The 22,677-nt window shown below is 36.9% G+C and overlaps 1 non-coding gene across 1 annotated transcript; it reads left to right on the plus strand.

Moving 5' to 3' along the window:
- The first annotated feature begins 11,873 nt into the window (after nt 1-11,873).
- LOC112204332 (small nucleolar RNA U3) lies at nt 11,874-12,086 on the plus strand. The gene has a single exon (XR_002937893.2). It is a non-coding gene; the product is annotated as a small nucleolar RNA U3 (small nucleolar RNA).
- Nucleotides 12,087-22,677: the final 10,591 nt, after the last annotated feature.

Here is a 22,677-nt window from a genome sequence, read left to right on the forward strand (position 1 = left end):
GCTGTCTTGCCTCCACCACTGGGTGAATGCCCACAGGGAGGCAGGCACTTTTGCATCCACTAGCACTCTGCTGCAGTTGCCGCACTTTGGTCCCCTCAGTGCAGTGGACCCCAAACCTCGAGGAGCCAGAGAACAAAGTTGGGGCCCAGTACAATTTCCTCAGAGTTAAAGCACACAGTCCAGGAATTGGGAGCTGAACACTGGCTCCCTAAAATCCTCCAGAAACAAAGCCAGTTGGCTGAATCCACCTTACACCACAATCAAACCCTCAAGGTCATCAAATGTGATAAAAGAAAAGTACTCTGTCCAAAGGTCAGCAACCGCAATGGTTGAAGGTGGATAAGCCCACAAAGATGAGAAAGAATCTGTGCAAGAACACTGAAAACTCAAAAAGTCAGCGTGTCTTCTTTCCTCCAAATGACTGCATCAACTCTCCAGCAAGTGTTTGGAACTGGGCTGAGGCTAAGATGTCTGAAATGATACAAGTAGAATTCAGAATATGAGTAGGAACAAAGTTCACTGAGTGAGAGAAGTATGTTGTAATCCAATGCAAGGAAGCTAAAAATCACTGCAAACATTGCAGGAGATAACAGACAAAATAGCCAGTATAAAGAAGAACATAACCGACCTGATAGAGCTGAAAAGCACACTAGAAGAATTTTCATAATGAAATCACATGGTGATTATGTGTGATTGCATTATGAAAATTCTTGTAGTGTGTGTGGGCACCCGAGAGTGCCCTGTAAGCAGGTGTGGCCAGGCTGGGGCCCTGGGAGAGGCAAGCTGACTAAGGAGTGCTGAGGTTAGACCAGCCCCATCTCATGTGCAAGACCACCTAGCAGAATAGACCAAGCAGAGGAAAGAATCTCAGAGCTTGAAAACTGGCTTTCTGAAATAAAACAGGGAGACAAGAACGGGGGAAAAAGAATGAAAAAGAATTAACAAAACCTCTGAGAAATATGGGATTATGTAAAGTGACCAAATCTATGACTGATTAGTGTACCTGAAAGAGATGAGGAGAATGGAACCAACTTGGAAAACATATTTCAGAATGTCATTCATGAGAATGTCCCCAACCTAGCCAGACAGGCCAACATTCAAATTAAGGAAATCCAGAGAACCTCAGTTAGATATGCCACGAGAAAGACATCCAAGGTCAAAATGAAAGAAAAAATGTTAAAGGCAGCTAGGAAAAAAGGTGAGGTCACCTACAAAGGGAATCCCATCAGACAAACAGTGGATCTCTCAGCTGAAACCTTACAAGCCAGAAGAGATATTCAACTTCTTAAAGAAAAGAAATTCCAATCCAGAATTTCATGTCCAGCTAAACTAAGTGTCATAAGTGAGGGAGAAATAAGATTCTTTTCAGACAAGCAAATGCTGAGGGAGTTAATTACCACCAGATCTGCCTTACAAGAGCTCCTGAAGGAAGCGCTAAATATGGAAAGAAAAGACCATTACCAGCCACTACAAAAGCCCACTGAAGTGCACAGACCAGTGATGCTAAAAAGCAACCACATACACAAATCTGCAAAATAACCAGCTAACAGCATGATGACAGGATCAAATCCACATATATTATTACTAAACTTAAATGTAAATGGGCTAAATGCTACAACTGAAAGACATAGGGGGGCAAGGTGGATAAAGAACCAAGACCAGTTTGAGTATGCTGTCTTCAAGAGACCCATCTCACATGCAGTGCCACACACAGGCTCAAAATAAAGGAATGCAGAAAAATCTTTCAAACAAATAGAAAACAGAAAAAAGCAGGTGTTGCAATCTAGTTTCTGACAAAACAGACTTTATACCAATAAATATTTATCAAGACAGAGAAGAACATTACAAAGGTGGCCCTGACCTTTGATAAATCTCATTATTGGTTGATACCAACCTGGGCTGTCTTTTTTTGTTGTTGTTTTTTGTTTTTACTTTTAAGAAGGAGTCTCACTCTGTCACCCAGGCTGGAGTGTGGTGGCATGATCTCTGCTCACTGCAACCTCCGCCTCCCAGGCTCAAGCAATTCTCCTTCATCAGCCTCCCATGTAGCTGGGATTACAGGTGCATGCCACCACACTCGGCTAATTTTTATAGTTTTAATAGAGACCGGGTTTCACCATGTTGGGCAGACTGGTCTTGAACTCCTGACCTCAAGTGAACCACCCACCTTGTCCTCCCAAAGTGCTGGGATTACAGGCATGGGCCACTGTGCCCGGCCAATCTGAGCTATCTTTATTGCTGAAACCAATAGGATAATTTGCTGAGGTTGAGAAGTTTCTCCCCTCTAGAGAGTCCCTGATCTTCCAAAATTTGGTTGAGATCTAAGGTTGATTTTACTGTACAACTCCTTTTCTGAAGTTTTACTTATTTCCAACAAGGAATGCAAGTTTTCCTGCTTCCATGATGATGGAGAGCAGGCACCTCCTTTCTTAAGTTTCAGCTTGCAGGGAAGGTGAGTGTGAATGTTTTCCTGCTTCTAAAATGATAGAGAGTGATCATCAGCCTGAGACTTTTTCCAGGTAAGTAGCTGAAGTAGAGATTTGTCTTAAAAATTTTCCTTAATGACTAAAAGTTAAGATTACCAACCAGCTGGTTTTAATTTCTCCTTGCCATTAGAACAGCCAGTAATCATATGAATTGTGCATTTGTTTGTTTTGCTTAACGGTTTTTGTTTGTATATGTTTGGGGTTTATTGTTGTTGTTTTACTTTTCTCCCATCAAGTATGATCATCTCTTCCTGACTTGGTCAAATCCAAAGGAATGTTCCAAATTGTGGGGAACAAGGCATCTGAATAGGCCAAAACTCCTGTAGCTGCAAAAAAAAAAAAAAAAAAAAAAAAAAAAAAAAAATCCAGTTAGAAATAATTTTTATAAAACTTAGAAAAAATTAAAAAAAAATTTTTTTTCTTAAGAGGTTTCATGTACATAACCAGGCCATCTTTTGCCAGCCAAGAGCAAATTGAAGAAGCAGTGGTGGCCACCCAGTGCTAAGATTCTGCCCAAACAATGTTTACTACAGCAACCTGAGTTTGTTTCCTAAGTCTAGTTCTTTCTGGTTTGGTATTTGTGTTACTTTTAAAATACCAGCAGTTTGTCCTAGCTATGAGGCTGTAGTAAGAGATTCAAATGATTTTTTTTAAGAGCTCCATGATAAAAAGCTTCATTAAAAGCAGATATTATATATATGTAAAATTATATTTAAATATAATTACATATATGTCAAAAATATATAAATATATGACATATTTATATATAAACATATATATACACATATTTATGTTAGAAATATGTTTATAATTTGTTATATATATTTTTTGTATTTGTGTGAATCTAAAAGGCCTTTCTCTTTTTGGATTTTTTTTTGAGAAACATTTGATTTTGTTCTCAGTCAACTGAATTCTATCTCTCCATTTTACGTATGTCTGTCCTTTCTTTTTCTTGCTACCCTTAATGCCCACATAAAAGACGTAAAGTAATTTCTGATAACTGGGGATTGCTTAAAACAGAAAGGGCACCAGACTTCTTTTTGCAAGGAATCACTGTTTTTGTTTCTAAAATCCCAATAGTTGTAAACAGACAAGTTTTTTTGCAGCTCTTAAACTGCTCACTTTTTAAATTGCATTATTGGATCTTAATGGCTTTTTTCTTTTTTTTTTTTTGAGACGGAGTCTCGCTCTTTCACTCAGGCGGACTGCAGTGGCCTATCTTGGCTCACTGCAAGCTCCACCTCCCGGGTTTACGCCATTCTCCTGCCTTAGCCTCCCGAGTAGCTGGGACTACAGGTGCCCACCACCGTGCCCGGCTAATTTTTTGTATTTTTAGTAGAGGCGGGGTTTCGCCGTGTTAGCCAGGATGGTCTCGATCTCCTGACCTTGTGATCTGCCCGCCTCGGGCTCCCAAAGTGCTGGGATTACAGGCGTGAGCCACCGCACCCGGCCCTTAATGGCTTTTGAGGGTTTCAAGAATCACTTTGCACAGTGAGAAAGTTTTTGACCTTGGAGTGTGTAATAGCTAAGTAGGAGATATATTTTTAGGGCTGGTTATTATGGGATATATTTTTTCTTCCTTTTAACTAATTTGTGTCTTTACATTTAAAGTGTGTTTCTTATAGGTAGCATGGAGTAGGATCTTGCTTTCTACATAGTTTGACAATCTGTGTTTTAATTTAGGTTGTTAGGCCCGTTTCATTTATAATGTGATTATTGATATATTAATAGTTAAGTTTATCTGTCATCATGCTGTTTGATTTTCATTAGTCCCAGCTATTCTTTGTTCCCTTCTCTTTCTGGTTTCCTTTCAATTAGTTATGTAACTTTTATGGTTTAGTTTCATCTCTCATTTTTTGGCTTTTTGGCTCTAATTTTTTTTTTTTGCTATCTTCGTGGTTGCATTACAATTTGTACTGTATGATTTTAACTTATCACAGTTCACTTTCAGACAATATTATATCATATCACATATGGCATAAGAAAATCAGAATTACTATTCATTACTACGTTCATTTCCTCTCTCCCAGCCAGATTCTTCCTGGATTTGTGGAATTATAGTTTTCATTAAGTTTAGAAAGTTTCTGTTCATTTTCTCTTTATGTTTTGTCATTGTCTCTTCCTCCCTCTTTGGGGACACGTATATTATTGCTTAGAGTTTTCGCATAATTCTCTGATGTCTCAAATTTATGAATCTTCTCTTTCTTGGTATCTAGTCAGTATTTGCTTCCACCCAGTGTCGTTTTCAGTCATGACTTTGTTTTTTTGTTTGTTTGTTTTTTGAAACAAAGTCTGACTCCATTGCCCAGGCTGGAGTGCAATGACTCGATCACCTCTCACTGCAACCTCTGCCTCCCAGGTTCAAGCCATTCCTTCTCCTGCCTCGGCCTCCTGAGTAGCTGGGGTTACAGGTGCCTGCCATGATGCCCAGCTAATTTCTTTGTATTTTTAGTAGAGATGGGGTTTCACTGTGTTGGCCAGGCTGGTCTTAAACTCCTGACCTGAAGTGATTCACCTGCCTCAGCCTCCCAAAATGCTGGGATTACAGGCATGAGCCACCATATCTGGCCCAGTCCTGACATTTTAATTTGAATTCCTACTAGTGTAATTTTCTTTCAAAAAATATCTTCCGTGTCTCTACTTGAGATTTATTTGGGGACACAGTTGACTTATAAACAACTTGATCTTTCTGGTCTTGCTTTATGATTTGGTCTAATTTTCCACTCCTGAATCAAGGTGTTTCTGATAACTCTATTCTTTACCCTGTGAAGTCTTGAGTTTTTTCAGTATCATTCAGAGGAATGGACACTCTTCCTGGTAGGTTGTGAGCAACAGGCACTGTTTCTTACAATTTTTAAAGGATTTTTTCCCCCTGGTTTCAAGTAGTTTCCTAGGACAAATGTACTATTCATTATTCTGCTAAATAAATACCCAAGAGGGTGTTTTTGCAGATCTCCAGTGTTCTTTCCCTTTACTGCTGTCTCCTTTCAAGTATTCTGTGATTTCTGTCTGCCTTGGTTTTTTGAGACTCTCGGCTTCATTGTTCAAACTCAGGGAATCTGGTGGGCTCTACCTCAGTTTTTGGTAGACTCTACCTCAGTTTTTTTTTCTTCCATTGTCATGGCCTGGAAACTTTGTCAAGTCAGGGAGCTAGGGTGTTTGTAAGGCTTATTTCACTTGTTTCCTATCTTACAAGGATCATTGTCTTCATTACCTGAAATCCTTGTTCTTGAAAATTGTGGTATTATGTATTTTGTCTTTTTTGGTTTTGTTTCAGGTGAGAAGGTAACTCAGTATCTGCTGCTCCATCATGGCCAGAAGCAGACTGCTGCAGAGCTTCAGCACATGACATAGACTAGCTAGAATGCTTTTCTACCCCCTTTACTTAACAGCTTCCTTCTCACCCTTCATTTCTCAGTGTAGCCATCTCTTCCCCAGGGAAATCTTCCTGAGCCCAGTATAGATCAAATCCTGTGTGATCATAGAACTGTTTTCTTGCAGCATCTATCTGAAGTTGTAATTTCACTTCTTTGTATTTGTTCTTCACTACACTTACAGCTAAACAAGAGCAGAGTTACTGTTTGTTTTATCTGCAGAGCTCAGTAGACTGTGTTCCCCATTGTAGGAACTCAGTGCATATTTGTTTTGTGTATATGTGGATGAAAATAGCCACTATGAGCAACTTACAGTAGAAATTGAACAAATGGACAATATGGTTTGTGTACTACAAAAGGATCTATCTGAGGCAAAAGGAACACAATTACAGTTAGAGACTGGGTTTCACCATGTTGGCCAGGCTGGTCTTCTCACCTCAAATCAACCACCCGCCTTGGCCTTCCAAAGTGCTGGGATTACAGGCATGAGCCACCGCGCCTAGCCAACCTGAGCTATCTGTATTGCTGGAAACGATAGGATAATTTGCTGAGGTTGGGGAGTTTCTCCCCTCCAGAGAGTCCTTAATCTTCCAAAATTTGGTTGAGATCCAAGGTTGATTTTGCTGTACGACTTTTTTTCTGAAGTTTTACTCATTTCCAATAAGAAGGCATGTTTTCCTGCTTCCATGATGATGGAGAATAGGCACATCCTTTCTTGAGTTTCAGCGTGCTTCTGACAGGGAGGGTGAGTGTGAGATTTTTCCTTCTTGTAAGATGGTAGAGAGCCATCATCAGCCTGAGCCATATTTCCAAGTAAGTAGCTGAATTAGAATTTTGTCTTAAAAATTTTCCTTAATGATTAAAAGTTAAGATTACCAATCAGCTGGTTTTTATTTCTCCTTACCGTTAGAACAGTCACTAATCATATGGATTGTGCATTTGTTTGTTTTGCTTAAATGTTCTTGTTTGTTTACATTTGGTGTTTTATTATTGTTGTTTTACTTTTCTCTCATCAAGTATGGTCGTCTCTTCCTGACTTGGTCAAATCCAAAGGAAAGTTCCAAATTGTGGGGAACAAGGCATCTGAATTGGCCAAATCTTTTGTAGCTGCAAAAAAAAAAAAAAAAAAAAAAAGTTCCAGTTAGCAAAAATGATGTTGTAAAACATTTTTTTTTTTTAACCTAAGAGTTTTCATCTACATAACAAGGCCATCTTTTGTTAGCCATGGGCAAACTGAAGGAGCAGTGGTGGCTACCCAATGCTAAGATTCTACCGTATTCACTACAGCAACTTGAGTTTGGTTCCTGTCTAGTGCTTTCTGGTTTGGTATTTGTGTTACTTTAAAAATAACAGCAGTTTGTCTGAGTTATGGTGTGTTAGTAAGAGATTCAAAAGTTTTTTCTAAGAGCTCCATGATTAAAAGCTTAATTAAAAGCAACTTTGATATATATGTAAATTTATATTTATAATTACATATATGTCAGAAATATATAAATATATGACATATTTATATATAAACATAAATGTACATATATATGTTAGAAATATGTTTACACATTATATTTTTTAACCTATAAATTTTTTTGTGTTTGTGTGTATCTAAAAGGCCTTTCTCTCTTCGGATCTTGTTTTTTGAGGAATATTTGTTTTTGTTCTCAGTCAACTGAATTCTGTCTCTTTATTTGACTTATGCCTGTCCTTTTTTTCTCTTGCCACCCTTGATGCCCACATAAAAGATGTAAAATAATTTCTGATAACTGGGGATTGCTTAAAACAGAAAGGGCATCAGACTTCTTTTTCTCCAAATCACTGAAATCACAGATTTTGTTTATCAAATCCCAAGAGTTGTAAACAGACAAGTTTTTTTGCAGCTCTTGAACTGCTCACTTTTTAAATTGCATTACTGGATCTTAATGACTTTTGAGGGTTTCAAAAATCACTTTGCATAATGAGAAAGTTTTTGACCTTGGTGTGTGTAATAGCTAGGTAGGAGATATGTTTTTAGGGCTGGCTATCGGAAGAGATATTTGTATGCCTTTGGCTGCCTGGAAGGCATGGAAACATCCCAATGCTCCACTGAATAGTGAGACTACCATGGGATATGAGCTGATTATTGAATGGGCTAATTGGCTTTTCTTGGCTACCAACCTCAGGGGAAATGTAGTGAAATGCATGTTAAAAACATGGCATTGTCTCATCCCATAATGTTTTCCTCTTTTCAGGGCCTGAGGATTTTATGTAAAAATCAAATACTTGATTTTTGAATATCAGTTCTGCCTTACAGCTGTGCCTTCATGTTAGGCCCTAGAAGCTGCATGCTTCCTTGGCCCTGTTTCTTAAAAGGCTCCAGCCTAAAGCCAGTAAGCCAATTTTTAAAAATCTTCAAGGAAATCACATTTAAGTGTGTCTGCTTTCCTTGGCCATCTTAACTGAACTTTTACACCATTTTTTTTTTTTGGCTTTAGTAAAATATAAATCCTCCATCTTGTTTCACATGAGTCATCTCTTTAAAAATGCAAATTTAGAATTGCCTCACTAATAACTGTTTACAGTAGGGAACAAGTAATCAAAAGATGAATGTTCTAAAGTGGAGAGGAAAAACTGGCAAATGAAAAATCTTTTGAATCCCTAAGATCTACTTCTGTGTGTCTATATGTCTAAATATTTATATGAATTATGCATGTAATGTTTGAATACCAAAAATATGTGAAAAGGCTCTAATTGGCTTTTTAAAAAGTTCTTAAATATTGTATCAGAAATTAGAAATTAGAAACTTATTCCCAAATACTTTTTCAAGTTTTGGTTAAAAAGAAACTTCAAGATGTCTTCACAATTGTTGGCATACATTATTGTTTAGATGTATTGGTCCAGTGGTTTTTTTCCTTTTTTCTTTTTTTTATTTTCTGGTCAAGTGGTTTTACTTTATATCTTCTAGCTACTATAATATGTCAAAATTTGCCACAAAGTTACAAACTATAAACCCAGCCCCAAACAATTTTTGTTCATGTAATTTTTGATAAATATTTAATATTGTTGATTTAATGAAAACAGCTCAATCCAGAGTTATCAGTAAAAAAAACTATTAATAATAAGTTAGGTAAATGTAATAGAATAAAAGCTTATAAATGAACTTGTCATATAAGTTAAATCTTAACATTATATTAAATCAAATAATAGATATTAGATGTCTGGATCATTATCAATTTTTAAACCATATTATAGGAAACATTTTCAAAATAATTATAAGATAGTCCTCATCTATAAAATGCTGATGTGACAATAAAGATTTCTTACTTCTTAGGTTTTCACAAAAAATTTATTACCAAAAATCAAAATTTTAGTTAATATGTGATTTTACATATAAAGTGTGCCAAAATAAGTTTTATTCTGATGAAAAAAGAAAAATTGTGAGAAATAAAAATGAAATAAAGAAATGATAAGAAACAAAATGAAAATAATTGTTGTCCAATTCAAAGATTATTGAAGGATTCCTTATGAAACAACGTAAAGGGAACCTGTAAGTGACAGAGAGATTTAAAGAAAGTTATAAAGAGATTATAAAGAGATACATTCATTAAGAAATACCACAAAGATGCTGGGCACGGTGGCTTATGCCTGTTATCACAGCACTTTGGGAGGCCAACGTGGGCAGACAAGATCAGGAGTTTGAGACCAGTCTGTCCAACATAGTGAAATCTCGTCTCTACTAAAAATACAAAAATTAGCTGGGTGTGGTGGTGTGCACCTGTAATCCCAGCAACTTGGGAGGCTGAGGCAGGAGACTCACATGAACCCAGAAGGTGGAGGTTTCAGTGAGCCGAGATTGCACCATTGCACTCCAGCTCAGGTGACAGTGTAAGACTCTATCTCAAAAAAAAAAAAAAAAAAAAGGAATGATTACAAGGAAAATAATTTTGTATAAAAAATTGTATGGTAGATTTTTATCCTAAAACAAAATGGCTGGTTATTTAAGAAAGAGGATGTTTAGGACAAAACAGAAAGTCTAAGCATGTTATAATTGGTCTGTGTAATAATGCGCTTCATTAAAAAGAAAATGCTTTTAAGAATTTTGTGTGTGATTCAGTTGGCTAGAATGGAAGGAAAATTATTCATAATAGCCTTTCTGAAAAATTAAGCTTTGATTTTTAAAATACACTAGAAGAAAACAAAAAAATTGATTAGAACCACAAGATGTTTTTAAGCATTAATTTAATGAAATTGTAAGATTTTTTAATGTTTAATTCTATAATCTGTTTCTAAAAGGTTTCTCAGATGAATATCTCAAAAGTTTAATTTTTGCTGAACCCCATTGCTTCCAGCTTACTAAGCTTATTCTCCCTTTGAGAAACCTGGGATAGTAACTCTCTTCTTCAACTTTTCTTGACTCCAGTAGCATTTTTTTTCCTTCCTCCAATTCTAAATCTGTTGTTATGGCCTGATGATGAAATGTTTTATCTTGAAAAGTTTTTTTTTTTTTTAAGGCAATGTTTTCCTCCAGTATAAGTTAATTCTACACTGTTGGCTTTTCTTAATATGTTTATGGGCCTTGAGCCCTCTGAAGGTTAGCTTAAAAATCAACTCAGAAAAGACCAATTGATTAAAGAGAGGACAGGCAGATTTGTTTCTGAATATATACATGAAAGTTTTCAAAATAGAGGCCCAATATATAGGAGAAATTGTCTATTTTTCATTGTTTAGTTTCAACAAATTATGGACAGCCTTGTAAACAATATGCTTGAAAAAAAGTTTATAATGTAGTTCTAGTGGACTTTGAGGGAATATCCAAGAAGGCCTGTCTGTCTAGATTCTTCTAAACCTTTCTGAGTTAGCATTTCTTCCTTTTAGCTATGGGGCACCTATAACCTATAGTACAACAAGGAAGGTCAGATAAGTTCTTTATGGCCAGTTCTTAGACAGAAATTTGAAGAAAAAATTAGATTAATACTTTAAAAGTTTTATGGCTGGCTCTGAACAAAAAGTTACAGATTCTAGGGCCCAACTGGAAAATGAAGATTCTAGTTTCTATGGCCAGGCTTGAGGGAAACTGGAACTGAGGAACACAAGGACAGGAGAAAGCCAAATAAAAAGTTTTATTTCTGAGGGTGCTTCTGAAGGTTTCATTTTGGGGTATTGTTTTTTTCAGTCCAACATATGTCCAAAGTGTTCAATATAATTAGGCAACTTCCCATGCTGTGGCTAAGAGTCACATATTCTGCTCAAGACTTCTATGATATAGTGTTTGCATGTTACACTGGGCATACTCTTTCTGTATCTGACTAGTTCACGTTTTCTTTTCATCAGGTTTGACTGTCAGGTTGTCCAAATAGGCTTCCCATAAAGGAGAAACAGTCACTGAAGAAGGTTACTTTTTTCTTTTATTGTTAACTAATCAACAAACACTTTAAGATAATTCCTGTGTTGTTTTAATTAGTTTTTAAAAATTATTACAAAACTAAACTTTAACAGGGTTAAGGGCCTTACATCCACGTAACTTCCTATATTGCTGTTAAGATCTTTTCATTTCACTCTGGTTAAATGAAGAACTATTATTTTATAATGGCCCGTGATTCTGTTGTAATCAAACATTTTGAGTTTTCTAATATCTTTTGACAAACAGCCTCAAATATCAAATACTGAATAAAGTCTCTGACTTAGACTTGTAGCTGGTGGCTTATCAAAACTATAAAAATTAACCACTGCAAGGTCATAAAATCTTCTTACAGCTTCCAGTTAAGTCATAAACTCCAGTATCACCCTCTCCAGGCTGACGATTGGGCATCAGCTGAGAGACTCCTCCAGCGCCATTGAAAAGGGTCTTTATCAAATAGTGTAAATTAACCTTTTTGCTGTTAAGTTGCAGGGCTTTGACTCCTGAGTACTTCTATCTCATCTAAAAGGTAGCACTGGCTCCTGCTGAATCTTAAACATCAATGCTGATATCTGGCACCAAATTCTAGTTAATGAAAGCCCCACCTTCAAACCTGGGAGAAGATGAGAGTCAAAACAACTTGCTAATGCTATACTTTCATGGGTCATTTCTATAGTTTGTTACTAGAGAAGTTTCTCTGAATGTGTTGAGCACCAGAAACCACGAGGAGATGCAGCATTCTCTCCTGAACGGGAAGCCCGCTTTTGGCATTGCTTTGACGCAACTACCATTTGCCATTGATGGCAATGCATCACTTCCTCTAGGAGTGTAAGAGGGAGTGGATGCAGTCAGAGTGGTTTTTTAAATTAAAAAAATTAAAAAAAAATCCAGGCTGGGCATGGTGGTTCACACCTTTAATCCCAGCACTTTGGGAGACCAAGGCAAGCGGATCACTTGAGCTCAGGAGTTCAAGATCAGCCTGTGGGCAACATGGCAAAACCCCGTCTCTACAAAAAATTTAAAGTAGCTGGGTGTGTTGGAATATACCTGTAGTCCCAGCTACTTGGGAGGCCAAGGTGGTAGGATTGCTTTAGCCCAGGAGGTTGAGGCTGCAGTGAGTGGAGATGGTGCCACTGCACTCCAGCTTGGGTGACAAAGTGAGACCCTGTCTCTCTCTCTCTCTCTCTCTCTGTCTCTCTCTCTATATATATACTTTCATGTGATACTGTGCTAGGCCTGTATACAAAGACATAAATACTAAATCATTTTCCTCTATTTTAATATAATTTGTTCTATGCCTTAAAACTAGATAATTTAAATGTTTAGCTACCTGTGGGTTTTTTTTTCTGTCATTGTCAGAGCTAGGCAGGGCTTATGTCCTTTGTGTTTAAACATTTTTAATTCTGGGCCAGGTGCGGTGGCTCACATTTGTAATCCCAGCACTTTGGGAGGCCAAGGCAGGTGGACTAATTGAGGCCAGGTGTTTGAAACCAGCCTGTCCAATGTGGTAAAACCTTGTCTCTACTAAAAATACAAAAATTAGCTAGGTGCAGTGGCACACGCGTGTAGCTCCAGATACTTGGGGGGCATAGAGAGGAGGATCACTTGAACCTGGGAGGCGGAAGTTGCAGAGAGCTGAGATCCTGCCACTGCATTCCAGCCTGGGTGACAGAGCAAGACTGTCCAAAAAAATGCCAATTCTATATGTAGCTTATAAAATTGGGTAAAACAACAAAACTTACTTTTCTCTTTCTATGTGGTATTTCCAAAATTTAAAACTATTTTAAATCTCACTGGGCCCAATCTATTTTTATTGCTAACGTACCACTGCTAAAATGATATAAACACCTTTTCTTACAGGTGCAGGCACTCATGTAGAAAAATTGAGCATGTGGAACTGTAAGGGCCAGTTTTGAGAGATAAAATCAGTTTAGCCCCTTCAAATAAAGGACAGGCACACATGACTAAACAGCTGACAAAATAAGAAACTTTGCCTCCTGGGTTCTTTCCATTCATCCTAACTATAAAGAATTACCTACTCTCCATAAAATTAAAAAAGAATTACTTACAGGATATTAAGATACTTAAGTGACAAAGCCTCCTGGGTAGAGTGCTCCAAGTTATGAAATTTTTACAGATACATATAGAAAGCTGTTTTAAATCAGCGATCTTAGTACAAATTACTAAAAAGACCACACACCAAAAAACTTTGTGGAATAACAGAAGTGTCTAAATTCCTTAACTTAAATGGTTTTAATAAAATGTTTGTGTTTCACATAACTAATTTCTATAGTTTGTAACTAAAACCAAAATTATGCTAGCTCAACACACAGAAGTTGTTATAAGAAAAACTTCAGCCAAATTAAACTTCAAAGAATATTGAGCAATAAATAATTTGCAAATTGGTCTGCCTCCTGAGCCAGAGTAGACTCAGAGACTCAGTGAAGCTGTGTGGTGGAAGAAGGTTTATGGACAGAAAAAGGAAAGTGATATACAAAAAATTGAAATGAGGTACAGAAACACCTGGATTGGTTACAGTTCAATGTTTGCTTTATTTGAACATGGTTTCTACATTTGATTAGCCAAATCTCAGTGATTGGCACAAATGTAGGCTACAGTCTGTTTACAAGTTTACTTGTTATAGTTCAAGGGCAGGGAAATCTTTGGCCTAAACCTTTAGGCCAAACTTAACATTTGTAGGGAGGCAGCTTTAGGTTAAACTTAACAATTTCCCTCTTTGGTCATCTTCTCAATTTTGAGAGACTGACAAAAATTTAGTCATTGATGTCACTATTAGTATGTACTTACTTGGTCTTGAAACCCACTGGGAAGTGGGTTTTGTAAGGTGGGAACAGTTGGTTTTGTAAGGTGGGAACAAGGACTTGGGATTATTTTATTTTATTTTTATTTTTGTAAGGGTTATAGTAGAGGGTACCTCCTTATGCTGGAACATCCTTTTTATATGAGAAAAAAACAAAACCTGGTCCATTCTAGGATCTGTGTGTTTCCTTAAAGTCTTAGTTTATGTGATGAGTGACTCAGTTTTGGTTTGGTTTGGTCTGTTGAGGCCTGATGCATGAGCTGAGTCCAAAAAAATGGCGTCTCATAACTTTGTTTAAAAATTCTTCCCTTTTGGTCAGGTTCTCATTTAGGTGATTTAGACTGTGACCAAAACTTAGGGTCTGAGTGCCACTCTTAGTTGCCATCACTTTGGATTTCTGGTCTCAGCATGCCATTTATAGGTTACAGTGTCCTCATGGTCACACATATTTTGTTTCAGCTCTTGTCATTCCAGTTGAAGAGAGATCATTTGACATTCCAGAGATGGCTGCATGGAAACATTCAAAATTTTAAAGAGAATACAGTGTACCAGGAAGACTATTATTACTAGCAGAAAGATAATAACAAGATTTTGGAGTAGTTCCTTACTTAGTGTCCTCATAAACCAAACCACTGAAAATCAAAAGAATGAGCTAAAGAGTCTGCTCGATTAACTAAGCAGTCTCTTCATTAAAACTCTACAAATCCATATAATACCTGGTGTGATGTATTTCTCTGTAGGCCACACATGCCAGCAGCTGCACAGATAATTTCTCTGTTTATCCAGTAAGTAATCTAGAGCAATTCTATCATTGAGCATAACTTTCCCAAGATAAAGTCTGTTGTGTAACTTTAGCCTTTACAGTAGAATCTGCTATAACACCTATCATTAGGGATACATTTGTAATCATTCCCTCTTGTACTTCAAACCATGGAGAAAATGATGCCCTTCTAGAAGAGTGAAGGCCTCCTCCCAATGCTCTCTTAAACCCATGATGTAGGTTAAGAGGAGTGAACAAATATTCTGTTTCTGACTGATTATGAGGCAACATACGTACCATTAAAATTTCTCACATTTGGCCTCTATCTTCCATCAAAGAATAAGGTTATCCAGATGTGAGGGTAATCTGGCTGTGACATCTGTCACTCAGTTGATCTCCAGGGTTGATTTGGCTGATCTGGCTGGCCAGGCACACTTTCCCTTCCTCCCTCACCACTCTCTGTGCATCCCTCCTGAAGCTGCATGCTCAGTCCAAGAGGATGACCATCTCTGTTAGAGGAGCACCATTCTTTGGTCAAGGGTATACGAGTAGCTGCACTCCCCTGGTAGAACTTCCAAACAAGCTTTCAAGTTATAAAGTTGTATATGTATAAGACTGGCTACAAAATCTATCACCAAAGTATATCCCATGAGTGTGCACAACAGACCCCCCCTTTCACATCTATTGTTCATAAAGGCATAAGCAAGGGAAAAAAATATTCAAAATCTAATGTTAGTAGAGCCGTCTTTATCCGTTGTTCACATCAAGTTTGCCATCTTCTGGGGAGAAACTTTTCTGGTTAGCTTTACCTTAAGGGTTATAGTGGGTGTACAGTTTCAAGACTGTGGAGGGACCCTTCTTAGTTGTAAGATTATGAACCCAGAGTTCAAGGTTCCAAAGCTTTTCTGTAGTGTGGATGTCAAGGGCAGTCTTTCTCTGATGTTCTCAGAAGATCCAATCTATAGGCTCTAGATTATGAAGAGGTGTTGATCTCAGTGAATCATAAAAAACCTTTTTTTACCTGGTGAAAATACACTGTGGCATAATAATCTGTTATAACATCAGCTCTCTTGCATGGGAAAGCTTTAATACAACCAGAAAACACGCACTGAAAATGATAATTCAATGAAATCCCTTTATAAATGTTTAAATGGCCCATCAGGTAGTGGATTGTATCTGAAGCTTTCATTGTCCTTCCAGGAATATGAGTTTGACAAACCAAACATTGGTCATAAACTATTTTAGCAATTTAGAATTCACCACACCAATACATATTTAACTTGGATCATTTTATCTTTTCTATGATAAGTCATGGAATGCAGAAATTTTAATAATGAAAGCTTTAAGGATGGACTCAGGAAGGATAAGGCAGCTGTCCTGGTTCTCCATGAGTCCATGCTTAACATTGAACTTATGTAGTCTTGAATTCCAGTTGTTTCTCCAATTTAGGTTTATAGCAGTAACAACTGAAGGGTTGTCATAGGTAATTTGACTTAGACCAAGGCATTCATTCAAACTGTGTATTTAAACAATTTCAGTATTGGTTAATTTAGCATGAAAGTCTGACAATGTGTTTTGTTGGTATTCAGTTAATTTTCGTTCTACTTTTAAAAACAAGTAAGTCTTTTCATTAAAGTTCCAGGAACTCTGACACAGTCCAAATGATATGATTATAAAATTTCCAGAAATCTGTATTCAAGAGCTCTTTTCAGGGTCTTTCCATCCTTTCAGGAATCTCCCAAAAGACACCATATTCTGGGACATTTTGGGCTTGTGAAGTTTTCAGAAACTGCATCAGTATTAAGCAATTAACTGTGGAAATGATGTTAAATAGTCATAGTTACCCAATTAACAGGAAAATTTGGTTATTTCTGTGGTCTACAATTTATCATGATAACCATAATTATAATTGATAGCATATGTTTATACATATTAGAATTTTAGAAATTCCATATAATTTTGGAACATATATTTACATTCATTAGAATATAACCTGAATAAGGTTAAACATTTCTTATTTTGACAGCATTTCCCATGTAACTTAATATGTCAAATAATCCTGTTTACCCCTGTTTTGAATTCTTCAGGGCCCTCTGTAGCATCCCAAAGTTAGAAGTCAAAAAGACTTAATTTTGAAACTGAAATTTGATTTTGGGAAGCCCATAAAATATATTAAAGGTATAAAACACTTGATATTATAAAATGGAATTCCAGATCACAATAAGTCATTCATTTAGCCAAAATGATAACTCAAAAAATGTTTAAAGGCAAAAGCCCTTACTCATTGATAGATGACTTAGCTTTTCAAGCAACCTGTGTCTTTCCCCTCTTTTTCCTGTAGTTTATTTGGAGGGGAAAAAGACATCTTTTATTATCCTTTAGTATTACATGAAAATCTTATTCAAAAGAGAAAGCCAAATTTCACCCTTGCATTAGTGTACTATTAAAGTCAACTCCAATTTTTAGTAAAACCTTATAGACAAATTTATCCAGTCTTTATCAGTTTGACCATAAGGTGAGATTCTCAAAAACTTCTGATAATGTTTTACAAATTTGCATTAAAGAGCAGATGAGTGCTCTAAGAAAACCCTGTTGTGATTTCATTCCAATGTTCAATTTATGGAAAAGCTGAATAATACTCCTTTAAATTTAACCAATATGTTCACACACAGTATTTCTCTTACAAGATTATTTTTTTCACAAACCTTCCACAACTTGCTCAAACCTTTAGCTTTATTTTATCTAAATTAAAACAATCCTTTAACCCTCTAAACTAGGCAAAAATTTACATTTTAATGCCTTCTTATAATCTTTTACTGAAAGCACATTTCACTTTCCTCACACAGCTTCCATAGATAACTTTTTTCAGTAGTCTGAATTACATGTTACAATGTTAACCCTTAGCAATTTTTATTTTTGGTGAATAATCTGGCAAGTAAGTGACTTTAATTATGTACTAGGTGTGGAGCCTAGGACACCAGACAGAAGTGCAGATAAAGTCTGACCCTTTCAAGCATAGCCAGGGGCATGGCTAACTCCACATGTCCCCAGGCATTACCTAGAATCTAATGGCTCCAGAGCAGGTAAACTGAACAGATTTTAAAACTCAAGGAAGCAGTTTATTACTTTAAAGCATTTTACAGACCTAATATCTGATCTGCCTAATTCAGACCAAATGTCTTTATTTTACCAATAAACTTTAAAGCTATCTTTATTTTCAAAGCTTACTAAAGTCATGTGAACTAAAAGGCATTACAGTTTTTATTTCTCTGAAAAAAATTTGATTTAAGCACTCATTGTTTTTAAGCCAATTAGAGCTTTTTTATTTATAAACATCACACACAACACATACACAGAAGTAGACCCAGTAGTTGTAAGACTTTTCATTTGCCAGTTTTTAAGTTTCTTAGTTGGATTACTAGCTTCAGGGTGGAGTCCCCTGAGGAAGAAGGCTAGGAAAATATGCAGTTTCTAGGACCTAATAAACAGGCACAACTGAAAGGCAAAACAGATCCCCAAAAATTTAGGGTCCCATTTTATACTGGATCCCCAAAGAGAAATGCTATGGAGCAGGACAGTTCAATGATCCTTACCATGCATTTTGTTGCAGAGCAATAGAAAGCCAATTAGTTCATTTTGTGATCAGCCCATCCCTATGGGAGCCTTATTTCTCAGTGGTGGGGGGACATTGCCATACTTTCTAGGTAACCGAGAACGTGCTTCTCTGGTTGAGATGTGCAAAGAGCTGAATATCCCCCCATAGCTGCCATTTGCCATCCCCCAAAAATATATTTAGCCTTAGACTTTGTGAGGAATCTATCTGCTTTCAATTCCTGGGATTTCATGAGGAAAACAGGTTTTTCCCAAAATGGGGTCTGTGGTGCCTCCTCTGTTTTTCCCAAGGAGTCCCAGGCTGTTAGAAATTAATCTTATGTCCTCTCATACATGCATCAAGTTTGGCAAGCCAAAATGGAGAAAAACAATTGAGTTGACTGAAGAGAAAAAAGAGATCCAAGAAGAGAAAAAATCATGAAGGACTTTTAAATACACCTATATCTTTGATATCCTATTTTAATTAAGCTGACTTTTAACTATAGTGCTCTTTAAAAAAATCATTTTAAATCTCTTATTACCTGACTTTACCTAGGCCAAACAGCCAATATTTCTGGCTTTTGAACTTTTACAAAATTAATCTCCCAGGTGAAACCAATAAGTCATAACTAAGGTTATGACTTAACCACGAGTGATGAGGTATTTTCAAAGAGGTAGTAAGCAATTTTTACAAAATCTAAAATCTCCAAAAATAGCTCGGAGAAAGAAAAATTCAAGATGGATGTCAGAAGTTGTTTATGGAGAGAAAGAGAATCAATAAATGGCAAAGGTCACACAGATATCAAACCAGAATGGACTGATTCCCTGAGCCAAGAATTGAAACCAGGTTGCCGTTGTAAAAAGGCAAAACCTTAGCCACTAAGCCACAGTATTGGGTAGTTTCCATTGTTCTTCCCAGAAGGAGCCTAGAGCAGCAGATTTTGAACTTGCAGAGGCTTTTAACTGCTCAAGATAATTTTTAGAACTATGACATGAACTCTAAAATTCCTGCCCTCCAGTTGGTGGAGACCAAGGAAAGTACTACCATGTGGTAACAAGGTCAAGCTCCCAAGGACATAAAACTAGATGAGAGGGAAACCTCATCTTTATTTATATATTTATTTATTTATCTTTTTTTAAATGTTTCAGGGACCTGCAGCAAAGTTTGTAAATGACCAGTTTGCTGGGCTGGCTTGAACTTCGAGCTTTTGGGGGTCCTAGTCCTGCATTCTATCCAATGGTACCCCCACAGACCAATTGGTAGCACAAAGTACACCAGGTTTGCCATAGTTTAAGACTAGTCACACATATCCTTGTTTTCATTATTTAAAACTTTGCAGAGGAGACTGATTTTTACCATTTCTACAACTAGTTCACACACACACACACACACAGAGGCCAGAAGTCTGAGGATACCCTTTTGGAGGCATGTCAGGCTTCTGGGCTTCCTTTCCCTTAGTGTTCCTAGCAACCCTGCTCACTGCACCATAGCCTGGGGGGCCTAACTTTTTCTATTTTATAAAACCATAGGTATAGGTGAATTTAAAATGTTCTGGTTGAGAATTGGTGGAGTTTGTCTAAAGACCTGGGATTCATAGAAAGGGAATATTCAGGTTAAGATAAAGGTTGTGGAGACCAAATTTCTTTTGAAGTCTTATAGTGGCTGCCCTGCCCTTAGAGACAATAGATGACAAATGTTTTCTATTCAGATTTAGTTAATCTCTTTACGTTTGGGGGGGGGGGTCTGGAAGAAAATGATCCAGCTATATTAATAGAGATTCTTTACAGATGTAAATTCTCCCCTACAAATAACAGCTTTGCAGGGCCGTTTCAAGATATGGCAAAGAAATATGTTTTGGGATAAAATATTTTGATTTTCTTCCTTGTCTCATAATGTTATGCTAGAGTCAGGTTGGAAAATAAGTCATGACATACAAGTTTAAATAAAACCCTTCTGATGGGAATTTATGTTTTGTAGGACATGACTCCCCAGACCCTTTAGATAGGAATTTGGACAAGATAAAATTAGAGTTTAGCCCTCAAACATTTAAACTGGCTATAAGCCTTTTGGCTTTAAGTCTGTTGGTCATAGCAGCCCCACCAAGGAACAGAATGATTCCAGGGCAGGGAGCTGCACCACCCTGACAACAGGGACAAAATTAAACTTTGACTTTTTTGTTTGTTTGTTTTTCTGGGACAGAGTCTTGCTCTGTTGCTCAGGCTGGAGTGCAGTGGCATGATCTTGACTCCCTACAACCTCAGCTTCCCGGGTTCCAACATTTCTCCTGCGTCAGCCTCCCAAGTAGCTGTGATTACAGATGCCCACCACCACACCTGGCTAATTCTTGTGTGTTTTGTAGAGACAGTGTTTTGCCATGTTGGCCAGGCTGGTCTTGAACTCCTGGTCTCAAGAGATCCACCTGCCTCAGCCTCCCAAAGTGTTGGGATTGCAGGTGTGAGCCACTAAGCCCAGCCAAAGTTTGACTATTGATGTTGCCTTGCAAATATTTGCCAGAAAGAGCAGGATATAAACCACAAATAAAATTCTAAGTTCCCCAACTGACTGAGTGGACCTCTCAGCCAAGGAGGACCAAACAAACCTGAAACACTAGCTCAGGCCATGATGGGAAGTGAGGATAGACATGCCTCATTGTACCCTTCTATCCTTGGAGTTGAGGCCCGAGTAAACAGTATTAACATTACAATTATAACTGACATAACAGACTCTGTAACAATAAGACCAACTCCAACCTGACTGTGGTATAATTTCACGTGACAAATAACAGGCCCTAAAAGAAAAAGTATTGTAAGCCAAAATATATTACTTTGACATATTTTGAAATGGCCCTGCATGTCTGTCTCTTGGGGAAATTTGCATTCTCTAAAGAATCTCCCTCCCTCACTAGGTCTCTCCAGAGAGTCTGACACCTCTGGTAAGAGATATTCATATCTATTTTCTCTGAAACCTGCTATCTAGAGGCTTCATCTGCAAGAGAAGAACCTTGGATTCTGCAACCTTCCCCCCTTAACTGAAGCTGATTCCAACTAGGTGATACTAATTTACATTGCAAACAATACTGTTTATGCATTCACTTTTTTCTGGATCCTCACCAACTTTTTTTTTTTCTTTTTACATTTTAAAAATAGCCATTCAAACTGGTGTTAAGATGATATCTTACTGCAGCTTAAATTTGCACTTCTCTGAAGATTAGTGATGAGCATCTTTTCATAAGCTTGCTGCCCACTTGTATGTCATCTTTTGATAAATATCTGATTATGTCCTTTGCCTACTTTTTAATGTTTTTTGTTGTTGTTGTTAAGTTCCCTATAGATATTAGATATTACTTCTTTGTCAAATGCATAATTTGCAAGTATTTTCTCCCATTGTTCAGGTAGTCTGTTTGCTGTGGTAATTATTTTTTTTGCTGTGCAGAAGCTCTTTGTTTAATATAATCCCATTTGTGTATTTTTTACTGTTGTTGCATTGACTTAGTTATAAATTCTTTGCATAGGCCAATGTCTTGAAGAGGTTTTTTTAGGTTTTCTTTTAGAATTTTTATAGTTTCAAGTCTTAAATTTAAGTCTTTAATCCATTTTCTGTTAATTTTTGTATATGGTGGGTATAGGGATTCAGTTTTATTCTTCTACATGTGGCTGTTTAATTTATTTTAGGACAAGTTATATAGATTGTTTTTTCTATACATATGTACATATGAGGGCCCTGGTGTGTTCCATTATCCTGTGGGTATAATTCTGTACCGTCATCATGCTGTTTTGGTTACTACAGCCTTGTAGTGTAATTTGAAATCAGGTAATAGGGTGCCTTCATCTATGTTATTTTTGCTTAGGCTTTTTTTTCATTCCATGTGAATCTTAAATTATTTTACTAATTCTTTGAAAAATGATGGTAATAGTTTGACCAGAATGCATTGAATTTGTATATTGCCTTGGACAGTATGGTCGTTTTAATGACATTGATTCTTTCAAATCCATGGTTATAGGATATTTTTTATATGTTTGTTTCATCTATGATTTCTTTCATCAGTGTTTTGTCTTTGCCTGGAGTGTAGTTCTCCTAACACAGATCTTCCACCTCCTTGACTAAAATGAACTTCTAGGTATTTCATGTTTGTGTGGCTATTGTAAATAAGATTGAGTCCTTGATTTGGTTTTCAATTTGAACATTAATGATGTATAGAAATGATACTTCTTTTTGCACATTGATTTTGTATCCTGAAACATTACTGAAGTCATTTATCAAGTCTAGGAGTTTCTTG

The sequence above is a fragment of the Pan troglodytes genome, chromosome 7 (assembly GCF_028858775.2).
Source record: "Pan troglodytes isolate AG18354 chromosome 7, NHGRI_mPanTro3-v2.0_pri, whole genome shotgun sequence".
NCBI classification, from domain to species: Eukaryota; Metazoa; Chordata; class Mammalia; order Primates; family Hominidae; genus Pan; species Pan troglodytes.